This window comes from Macrobrachium nipponense, chromosome 17 (assembly GCF_015104395.2).
Source record: "Macrobrachium nipponense isolate FS-2020 chromosome 17, ASM1510439v2, whole genome shotgun sequence".
NCBI classification, from domain to species: Eukaryota; Metazoa; Arthropoda; class Malacostraca; order Decapoda; family Palaemonidae; genus Macrobrachium; species Macrobrachium nipponense.
The window spans coordinates 36,460,583-36,472,733 of NC_087210.1; positions in this window are offsets into that span (position 1 = coordinate 36,460,583).

Below are 12,151 nucleotides of genomic sequence, written 5' to 3' on the forward strand. Positions count from 1 at the left end.
TACATGTTTCAAAACGCTTACTCTATAACATACAGGAAGTATATGTACATCTCTGTATGCAAGTGAATTCAAACTATACTTGTCTCGTGAAGAATTGGGTTGTGAGTTACAGTGAAGGAAGAGCGGACTAAAATTCCCAATTCCATGGCCAGTAGACAGCTTGAGATTGAAGTCTGTCAATGACAGCGTCCTATGGACGCGGTAGCTAAACTGAATTAATTTTAGAGATCAATGACCGTTATAGAATTAATTTTAGAGATCAATGACCGTTATATAAACAAAAATTCTAACTTCTTCACGTTCTACGGCGAAGCACAGTTTGGAGCGACGGCTAAGATTTTTACGCAAAATTTCAGTCGTAATCAACTTCAAGGCTCACTGTTGAAAAAGCGTCAGTCGTCTAATCTGAGAGCAGCCACCATAATACTGCAGCAATTTTTCGAATTACCTCAGACATTTTTCAATGGAATTATCTAGACTATTATACAGTGTCTAAATATTGTGGTTACCACCTTCCTATGATGTACAACACTCGTAACTACAATTACGTCTTTGTTAAAGGTATATATCTGCGCACATACGCGCAAACTTGAGTGGCAAGAGCTGGAAGAATGATCCTTCCTACTTTTCAGTTAATTAGTACCTAATACTCTTGGTCCATTAAAATGAATGGCTAACATCACTTAATTCTATAACTAAGCCAGAACTTTCTCTTAGTTACAGAGTTGGGACAGTAGTCATTCTCTGTAGAGAAATGATACTCAAATTATATTCAGAATATTTCGGTAAAACGTTTGCGTCCAAAGTAACACAGTTCAGCATTCGTCTGACGCTTGAAGAGTCAAGTGCGGAAAGAACTCATTAAACATTGGTTACGCGTAGAAAGAACTAGGAACCAAGATAATCAAGGGGCAATGCTACTAAACTTTTCATTCATACCCACTTGACAACTGGTAACGTACTAGAACACGACTTTTCGAGAATTCTGATAAAAGCACCTTCTGGCTCCACAAGGTGACTGAAACTGAAAATTTCCAATTTACCTTCACCTTTGAGCCTGTATGTTGCTCTGTTCTTATCAAAGCTTTCTATTCTTTCATGCTAGGTGAAATTTTCGATGGAATCTTCTTCTTCTTCTTCTTCTTCTTCTTCTTCTTCTTCTTCTTCGTGTTTACTTCACATCGGCCCATCGCGCACTCATCTTTTTTAACATCGCATCTTCTTGAAATAAGTAAATTTAAAAAGACTCAGGGCACAAGAAAATAAAATCACTTGTTTTGTTTAAAAATCTTACCTCCCAGATGTTCTCTCTTTCATGTTATTGTTGTGAACTAACATTATTGTTATAAATCACTTTCATTTTTGTTATAGACAGACACATGAAGTGTGTGAAAAAAAAAAGAACAAGGCATTCAGGGGCACACCGGATTAAGAAGTTGTCTAATATGGAAAGTATTCTACATCGCAAGCGGAACAAAAATAGAAATGTAACGGAGCAAAAAAATCTTACTAAGTGAAAAACTCGCGAATAGAACCTTCAGGTAACACACCCCCTGCTCCCCTCCACCCCCATCCCCTAACTCAGAAAAAACAAACTAATCCCTGAACAAAGCTGAACTTTGGCCAGACTAATGTACAAGCAACTTGGACTCAATGCGTTGCCGACCAACTACGCTTTTTGATGCGTTCGCTCATGAGCTGAAATGGTAGGAGCGGATGACAGCTAAAACCAAGCCGACGGGCTAGAAAAGTATCTGACCCAACAAGGAAGAGTTCCAGACACTAAACTAAGAATGAAAAATGACCCCTTGACGCATACTGCAAGCGGAGAGCACAAAGACCTGCATTCCCCCCTCGCCCTTGCCCGCAACCATGCCCAATTCCTCCACTCTTGCATCTTCATTTCCGTTTTAAGAAACCGTCCGTTAAGCCGAGACGGTTGTACAGTTCATTCATTCGCGTCGGTTGCCATTTCGCCATATATTGTTGGAGAAGTGGTGCCAGCTAAGCGCCCTGAGGAACGTCTTAAAGAATTAAGCTTTTTATTCGGTTTTTTCTTGACCTTTGGTATCATTGCAGGGATAAGACGGCGAATTGCACGGCTGGAAACGTGATATGGGACGACAGTTCAGATATGCTACGAGGAAAGGGGCCGAACAAGTTACGTAATGCGGGAAAGAAAAAACCTCAGTATGGACATTACGTATTCATTGGAAAGAGAATCTGAAACTGCCGACAGACAGAAACATACTTACTATGTATGTGCGTGTATATATATATATATATATATATATATATATATATATATATATATATATATATATATATTGTGACATATAGTACATAACTGTATGAACAATATATATATATATATATATATATATATATATATATATATTTATATATATACATGTACATATATATATATATCATATATATTTATAAAACTAAATGGCCAAGCCGAGCGTTTACCACTGTAAATTATAATTCCTTCCAAGTGTTAGTTATTCGAAAGGTGTAGCGAATCCGATATTACGTAATAATTGCGGTTTTTATACATACATACATGCGTATACACACAGATATATATATATATATATATATATATATATATATATATATATATATATATGTATGTATATATTTGTGTGTGTGTGTGTGTTTGTGTGTGCACGCGCCTGTGTATAGGTATCTGCGCGTGTGTATTAAGCCATGACCATAATTTTTTTTTAATTAATTTTACCTTGGAAATAATTTATGCCCAACACGAATATTTGATAAACAAATGAATAAACTGACTGTTACTTAAATCAAGAGCTACAGGCAGAGATGCGCCTCACTTATTATTTCCCCTATACGTAAGTTACTTCTAGGGTGAAGCGAAATCGATAATAAGTGACATTTTTGGCTTAAGACTTATAAAGTAAGCGTAGAAATTCACGTGTTTATAAATCGTTATATATATAATTATATATATACATATATATAAATATATGTAATATATAAATATGTGTAAATATTTATAATATATTATTACGCGCATAAGAGAGAGAGAGAGAGAGAGAGAGAGAGAGAGAGAGAGAGAGAGAGAGAGAGAGAGAGAGAGAGAGAGTTTGTGTTATTTAAACCATCGAAGGGGGTATGCTTATGATCAACTCTGTTTACAAAGGGAAATGCCAACTTAGATAGAGTGTGCCATGCACAACATATCCTTTCCTCGATCAACATTCTAGCTAAGCTGCTTACCCCTTCCTGGCCTTCTTTCGTTATTTGAAGTGATGTATCGCTGGCATAAAAAAAATAACTCAAAAGACAAGAGAAAAACTGGGTCAGCTTCTGATATGCTTATCCATACATACCTTTACAGCTAAGGCAGTCAAAATTGCCGTTAGGGAGAGAAACTAAACGCCGGAATAACGCCTTTTCATACAGGACAAATCATGGACACGAGAAAATAGAATTATTCAGGAGGACTTGGCTTCTATTCATCCATACTATTTAACTTAAGAGAACTAAAGTATCCATGGTAATTTAGGGCTAAAAACAAGTTCAAATCATCACGTGGGAAAGCTGCTATTAAGAAACTTTTGTTTATTGCGATTAAAATTTACTTGTATAAGCGAGGAGAAGATACACAAATCACTCACCATATTTCAATGAATTCAGTAAAACGTATGTTCTACAGAAACCAACTCCTAATAATGTCAGCTTATAGCATGACGTCTGTCCGCCAACTAGTAAATTTTTTGTGAAATTCTATCTTCTGCTTGCGGCATAATATAGAAAGATGTAGCACATACTCTGGACTGGGAGCAACTTTAGATCTACAAGAGACATTCATATTCAATTATTAGTCTGTCAGCCTTTCATTCTGTCCGTGAGTCTCCACAAAGCGGGACAGTCGTCTGCATATTTGAACGACAAATTTACAGCGTTTCTGCAGGATAAAAACGGTACTTCATACTCTGGGATTACCAAGGAAATAGATTTGAACTTACCAGAAAGGACAGTAACTCTTCTTGAAAGAGATTCCTCTCAGTGATCAGTCAAAAATGACACAGTTACACCGAGGTCAGACGATAAATGATTACGAATAAGAGAGAAAACAAATAAGTACATAAAAATTTAGGTTATAATTATCCCCGACAGACTTCACAGCGGGGGACAAACTCCGTCCTTATCACCAACGACAAAAAGATGACAACAGCAAAAAAACTGAACAAGAAAAACTTTGAATTGCATACCAGACATTATGAGAAGGGTGTGTGTAAGAGAGTGGGAGAGAAGGAAAATGACCTTTAGTCGGTGACATGATTAGGGCGATGTTTCACAGGAGCAGTAAACGTTCTCAATAGGGATTATAAGCTTTTATGTAAATCTGTCTGTCCTCTTTCCCGTCTGCGTCGTCTGTCAGTCTCTCTGTCTGTCTGTCATATTTAAGGCCTCTGCGTGCAACAACATGTGCATGTCTTGCTTCAATAAAACAGTTTGAAAGTTAAGGCTAGGGTTGTTTTTTTTTTATTCGTTAAAAGAATAGACACGTGAATGATACGCTCATCTTTGTGTCGAGGACCATTCATGTCGAAGACAGCGATGCGAGGGCTTTAAAGGAAGCTGATGATTTGATGCTCAAGTGATTGACCGACATACAAAGCTGAGAATTACGAGACAATCATCATTGCACACAGCGAGCTCAGCTACTGATCTCGTACACATAAAAGATACGATTCAGGAAAAAATCTTGCATTCTAATCCACAGAAATTAAGCCTGGGATATTCATTAAGTTTATAGGCTTCATATTATATATGCGTATTAATAAATTATATCTTCGACTCGTGAACTTGTAAATCGTGGTACATATTCTGGAAATTGTCAAAAGGCTTTCGTCTTCCCCGAAATTTGATATTTGAAAGGTCCTTTGATTGCTTCCAAATAAATAAATCTGACCAGTCATAACTCAATTTGAAGACAGGTCTGGTTATCACGAGCTTGATTCAAACAGCCTTTATCTGAAGTTAAAATCCTTCTGTCTTAATAGAAGTGCGCGGACCTTATTGTTTACATAAGGTTGTTAATTGTTCCTAATCATTCACATCACGATGTCAAGTAGGAACAATCCAGAGTTACAAAAAAATTGTTTTGCTTTTGTTAAGAGTATAATTAAATAAATATGTAACTGACCTTTAAACGCAGTTTTCTATTTTTCTTTTTAAAAATATATATGTACAAAAAATAAAAACGTGAACTGCAAATAATGGGACCTTAAAGTTATCCTCGTCGCATGCAGATGCAAGATTCTCTCGATCGATGCTGTTATCTTTAGGACGCTCTAAGATAAGCTTATGACCTAGATCAGTCAGCAAAGTCACTATCTGACATTATCTCACTCGCAGAAGGTCAAGGCCTGAGGCTTTAGAGAAGCGCCCCTCCTTTTTTTTTTTTTTCTTTTTAACTGATTTGTAAAAGGTCTTTTATCATAGTCATTACCTCCTTCCATAACCTTTCCTCACGTAAATGCACGGTTGTAGTATATAAGGTATTAACACTACTTACAGAGTCAATTAAGTGTTTTCTTTTTAGAGCTATGATATTTTAGTGAATAATAACTGTAATATAATATGGACTTATACATAATCTTAAATAAACAAACATGAGTGAAAAAACCTAAACACAAAGTTATAAAGATGTAAAATCGCAAATATACGGACAGAGAAACAGACATTTAATATCCGATAACATTAAGACGTCTATGCGCAATAACGCCATAAGCTAGTAAAAACCATAATCGCAACTCTTATTAAATATCTTATTTCCCTAAGTAGCCAACAGAGACGCCAACACACACGCCATTGTTTTTCTGACCCCCTGTACTGCGCCTTGAAGCAAGTGGATGATATCATCTTAATGTCCGATTAGCATAAAAGCCATAATTGCAACAACGGCATTACCTCTTCTGGTGTCAGAACAGGGGAGGCGAGCAAGCTAAAGAAGTCCTTGCGTTGCAATGCTGTAAGCATGAGATGAGGGGTAACGTTGCTTACCCCCTGAGGACTACCAGCTGGGCTGTTACAGAACCCACCAGGAGAAGTCGACGATTTCTCTACTGAGCTTATAATGGGTATGAATTTTTTAACACGAAAATCATTTTGGTCATTGAACTTAAATGTACTGTGTATAAGGATTATAAGTGTTAGGTCTTTTTGCCAGTTTGCGAAGTCAAAGAGAGTCTAGAGAAGCGATAAAAACTACTCTGAAACCCAGCGTGTTCAGTTCACGTCCTCCCTATTTTGTCATAGACATTATTTCTCTTCTCAGCACGACTGGTATAAGCTCTTATTAATTATCAATCTTAACTCTCTCTCTCTCTCTCTCTCTCTCTCTCTCTCTCTCTCTGACCAAACACACACGTATCATTGTGTAGAAGGATTATAAATAGAATTAGCTATATAAGGATTATAGACAGAATCACCTCTGCCCGCCAGTTTGTGAATTTAAAGATAGTATAGAAATAAAAATTTAGAGAATTGTTCATTTCAGTTCATGTTCTACCTGTTTATCACTAAAAAAATCACTTCACATAGGTAGACAAATCTTATAACCACTCATTAAACTGACATACATACACGCTGGCATGCACACACGTATTCATATATATGTATATGTATATGTATATGTATATGTATATGTATATATGTATATGTGTATATATAGTATAATATATATATATATATATATATATATTATATATATATATATATATATATATATATATATATATACTATATATATGTGTGTGTGTGTGTATGTGTGTGTGTATGCATGCATGAAGTCAGAATTAGCTAATATGTCAAATCAATTATATATTAGGAATGATTTACAGCTGACATTATAACATAATATGACAAATTAATAGCATGGAATAATAAACAGTGCAATTTTTGGATCAATATTTAAAAATATAAGAATGTCATGTGACAATCTCATCATAACAAAATTCTGAAATCCGGAAGGCTACACATTATTAGGAAAAAGGTTCTAAGTACATAATAGTATGTATGTATAACTGAATCACGAAAGTAGGAACGTGATAATTACATAAATGAAAGATATATGCCACGAAGGAAAAATAAACGAAGCAGGTTCTGCGAGACGCCTTTCGACGTTAAACGTCCTTTACTGAGCAGCAACTGACATAAATGCGGCAAAAGACAATACAAGAAGATTCGGATAACTGACAGATAGGGATTATAAAGAGATTTTCCTTCGTGGCATATATCTATATATATATATATATATATATATATATATATATATATATATATAATATATATATATATATATAAATACAAATATATATAAATATTCATATATACATGAATATATCTATATTTATACTAAGAAATAACAAAAGTAGTACTTGATTTTGTTTATCAGCTGAAACCACAGGAAAGTTCAAAATGAAACGGCAGGGTGCCAAGTACTTTCGCGTATTTTCTAACATCAGGGCACTGAATATGTGTTAAAAATACGCGAAAGTACTTGGCACCCTGCCGTTTCATTTGAACTTCCCCTGTGGTTTCAGCTGATAAACCCCCCCAAAACATCACGTACTTACTTTTGTTATTTCTTTGTATAAGTATGGATATATATTATGTACTATGATATTTATATGTATATTTGTATCTATATATATATATATATATATATATATATATATATATATATATATTATATATATATATATATATATATATGTTAATATATACATACTATTATGTACTTTACAGCCATTTTCCTAATAATGTGTAGCCTTCCGGATTTCAGAATTTTTTCTTTATGGTGAAATTGTCAAAACCAATGAACGTCCAGGGGAAAGGTTGAAGAAGGGTTGTTCAATAGTATCGAAACAATTTAAGCTGACAATAACAAGACTCTCGTTGAAGGGTAGTACTGACAATTAAGCTCATTTTTCACCTTACCACTGCAATGACAACGTGTCCAGAGCTAGCCAAAATTTCAAGGAAGCATAAAGGGATTTTATAAGAGAATCGATTCGCTCATACTACAAGGGGATGCCATCCCTCTGGAAGGTGAAAACAGAGGAGAATAGCAACAAAAATAAGAAACGGGAGGACAATGAAAGATTGCTGGTGAAACAGAGAGAAATACCCAAATGCTACCTTACAAGATATAAAGAAGAAGCTTCATTCGCTGATCGCAAACATTAGGAAAGAACTGAAGAAGATAAGAGATTCATGGAAATCTGCCGCAGGCTCTGATGAAGTCTGTGAATCCACATCATATTACCTTCAGGAAATGTTATTGCTACGAGACCAGGAAACTCCTGTAGAGTCGATTAATTCCTTAGTTAATAGTAAGGATTCTGTCTTCACAGATAAATCAACTTCAGTGAGCATTTACAGGCTTTATTCATCATGATTTCATAGCAATTATACAACTCTACTGTTTTTGGTGTGACGAAATTTAACAAAACTATTTATATTTATTTGAATATAAACAATGAAAAACGAAAGTATGATTAAGATTTTCGTGGTATATTAATTTTTTCTCTTGTACCAGTTCTTTATCCAACGATGCTTGGGTTTTCTTCTTTGAGCAAAACAACAAGGCTACTGAAATAGAAGCAGTATCTAATACAAATATATTGCTTCTATAAAGTCTGGTAGAAAACTAGATATTGACCATAAAATTGATTGGTCTGATGGGCAAAAGATTGACTCAATAGGTATTGAGGATTTCTTATTGACGTCAATAATATGTACTGTGTTGGGGTAACTGCCCTTCAAACACCGTCTTTTTCACCTCATCTTAAACTCTGGTAACTATCTTCGTCAATGCAAGAAAAAATCCTGTTACTTTCAATTATGGTTACTTTGTTCTTCTACCATGTATCAAGTATTTAAAATATTACCCAGTGTTCATCTTCTAAATACCTAGAACCTTACAGCATTCCCTTTCACCATCAGTTTGGATTCCTAAGAGCCAAATAAACCAGCAATCGCTCATTTTACCTAAAACGTATATGGTAATCTCTATGTCCTATCCTGGATACCACCAATCCTTTCATCAAGGTCGGATAATGCTGCCTTTTAGCCGAAGTCCCTGCTCATGGAATTACTTCTCTCCGTAAATATGTCGTGAATTTCTAATTACATAGTGCTGCAACCTGATTTTTCTTTCTCAAGGCACTATTCAAAAAGGATTTCATAGGTATATGTTTCAAAATCGGTTTCCTTCATAAAATACACATAAGTTCCAACTTCCAGCCTCTACCTCCCAACCCCAAAAAATTATCCATATCTAGGTATGGAAAACTTCAAGAACCGAATATCACAATTTTCCATATAAGTATGAAGTTACGTGCTTGCTGCATTATAGAACAATATAGTAAAGGTTTCTAATTGAGTAGTTCTTACCTAGGTAATATCAATTAAGACCTAATAAGAGTTTTGAGAAAAAAAATGGCTAAGAAGGTAAGATTGTTTCGTGTGATAAATACAAACTCAATAAACCATATTCCTGAAGCACTTTTAACAGAAAACTATGACATTCGTGAAGTAATGTAACCGAGAGGTATGGCGATACTGAAATAACTTTAATTCAATGATATCGCTCAATGACGCTACTTATACTAAAAGTGATCCCATATATGAGGCAAACTGTATTAAGAGAGTGTTAATGAACATATACAAAGTCAAGTAACCTCCATTGACGGGTTGCTTATTCATAAACTAATTTCATTGAAGCTCGAGCTCTTAATGAGATAAGCCTAACTGAAAATTACCTGTCTAATTCTGAAACACTTAATGAAATATACCAAGCTGATGCCTGATTAGTCTAATGAATTTCTTAAAACTACAACTCATCCGATTAACGAAGCAATTAGCTTTTAAGGACTGCCGATCACTACATTGGCTCTAACTTCAGCTCACTCCAGTAACGATGTACGTATCAATTAACAGCAGGCATAAGTGATTTTACATCAACGATCTTTGACAAAACATTGACTTTCTTCATTCATATGATAAAGGTATTATGAGAACTTTACTCTTCCATAGAAGTGACTAACAATTACATTGTCTGTATGGTGTTCGTGACGATCTGCTACTTAAATTCGTTCAGAAAACCTGAAGTCTTCGCTTTCCTTATTATCAGAGACTGTTTGTTGTAAGGTCCCTCAATATAATAAACCATGCGTTGTCGCTCCGGCTGGTTGAGGAATCAATCTTCTGCGCTTAAACCCCATTTTAGAATATACCCTTAGCACATTTAGAATGAAAATAGGGCATATTACCTATTTCAACAAAAACCTCAGAACCATTGGTTGACCCAACTTTTACCTGGCGACGCAGTTTCTTAAAACTGGCGAAAAGGAAGACATCTAACCCAGTAATGCTAGAAGAAATAAATATCATTTTGGATTTCAAGAGAACCACTAAATGAAACAATAGATTAACCCCGAGGCAAAACAATGTACACGACCAATAACAACAAAATTCCATAATTAATGATATGTATATTATCATCATGAATAATTCACATCAATGTTGAATGCGGTTTTGCAATCAACTTTGAAATAAGAGAGCAAATATTTTCCATTGCAGGAGGCATCAGCTCTTCTTCTTTGGCAGTTCATTCGAAAATGAAACAGGAAAAACAAGAAATGTATCATTATTGACAAAGAAAATCCTTCTAAATAATAATTACTTTATTCTGTTAATTTCATATTACATCCACTGAATACCTAGCCAATTTCAAGTTCGTTAGCAACATGATGTGATTAATATAAGGTAAGAGGACTGGCTGTCTAAAGTGGGCTTAGTATACCGGACAATTTTCACTCTTATGTCAAGTAAATTTAAACAGTCGTGATAATGACAGAAGAGGAAACGTTGGATTTAGTCGCTTCCCTTAGTCTACCTAATAAATAGATACTGAACATATAAGCTTATCAGGAGGATGGTAGACAAACGAAAAAATAAATGGCTTTAAAGAATTAATTCTTCCTTAAATGAAAAATGAACGTTTGAACAACAGAATAAGCAATCAGAAGCAAAGGCGAGGAAATTAACTCGACGAAATACCATTTATTCTATCCTAACACGTAGGAGGCAAGAAAACACCAGAAATTCGAGACCAGTCTCCTAAAATGAAAGACAAGGTAAGAAAAATGATGGCCTAAGAATCAGTAAGGAAGGGAGAGAATGCTTAATATATTAAAGGCCTGGCTTAACATAAATCAAAATTATAGATTATTACCAAAATATGTAATATTGGTATATTTGAGAAGCTAAATGACACTATCAGACGAAGCTACAGGGTAGTTTGTGAAATCAGAAAAGGTTCAAAACTCTTTTAGACTCTGGAATCTTCAATTAGAAGTTACCTTGAATTTGTAATTATTTTAGAGTGAAGAATTTCAGTACTGAAGGAATACAAAAAGGGACAGAAAAGATAACCGCCACTTTTCTACAACTGTTCAGTGTCAATAAAATGGAAACAATATAAGAACATTAGTAGAAGTGCAGGTGCACGAATTGTGGGCATATAGACCTCCACGCTATGTGACTATGTAGCATATGCAAATACATACATATAATTCAAATATGTTCGTGTACCACGTACATGGTTTGAATGAAATCAATACTTTTTTCTAATGACACCAAAAGACCTGTCCTTCTCCCTGAAATTCAGTCCTTCTTTCATCCTTACGTATAAAAGAATTCAAACATTATACATATATACACGACCACAGCTGAGTGCAAGATCTGTAAGCAAACTACATATAACAGGAAAAAGATTACGAAGAGTAGGTTGTAACAAAAGTAAGCAAGTAAATAAATAAATGAAAAAATAAAAAGATAGTATGAAACAAATTTGACGCATGCAAATGTCATCTCATGACTGGATTGTGATTTTTTTTATTTGGAACTGGCAAGGAAGAATCAAATATCTGAATGAAGCAACCAAAGTAATTAGTCATTTTGGAATGCCCAAAACAACAATGCACAATGAAAAATCTCAGGAAAGTGACTGCCCCAAATTTTTTTACATAATAATAATGAGATGTTATAATATAACATTAATACAGTTAACAAATGAAAATGATATTAATTTAAGTCCAGGTCT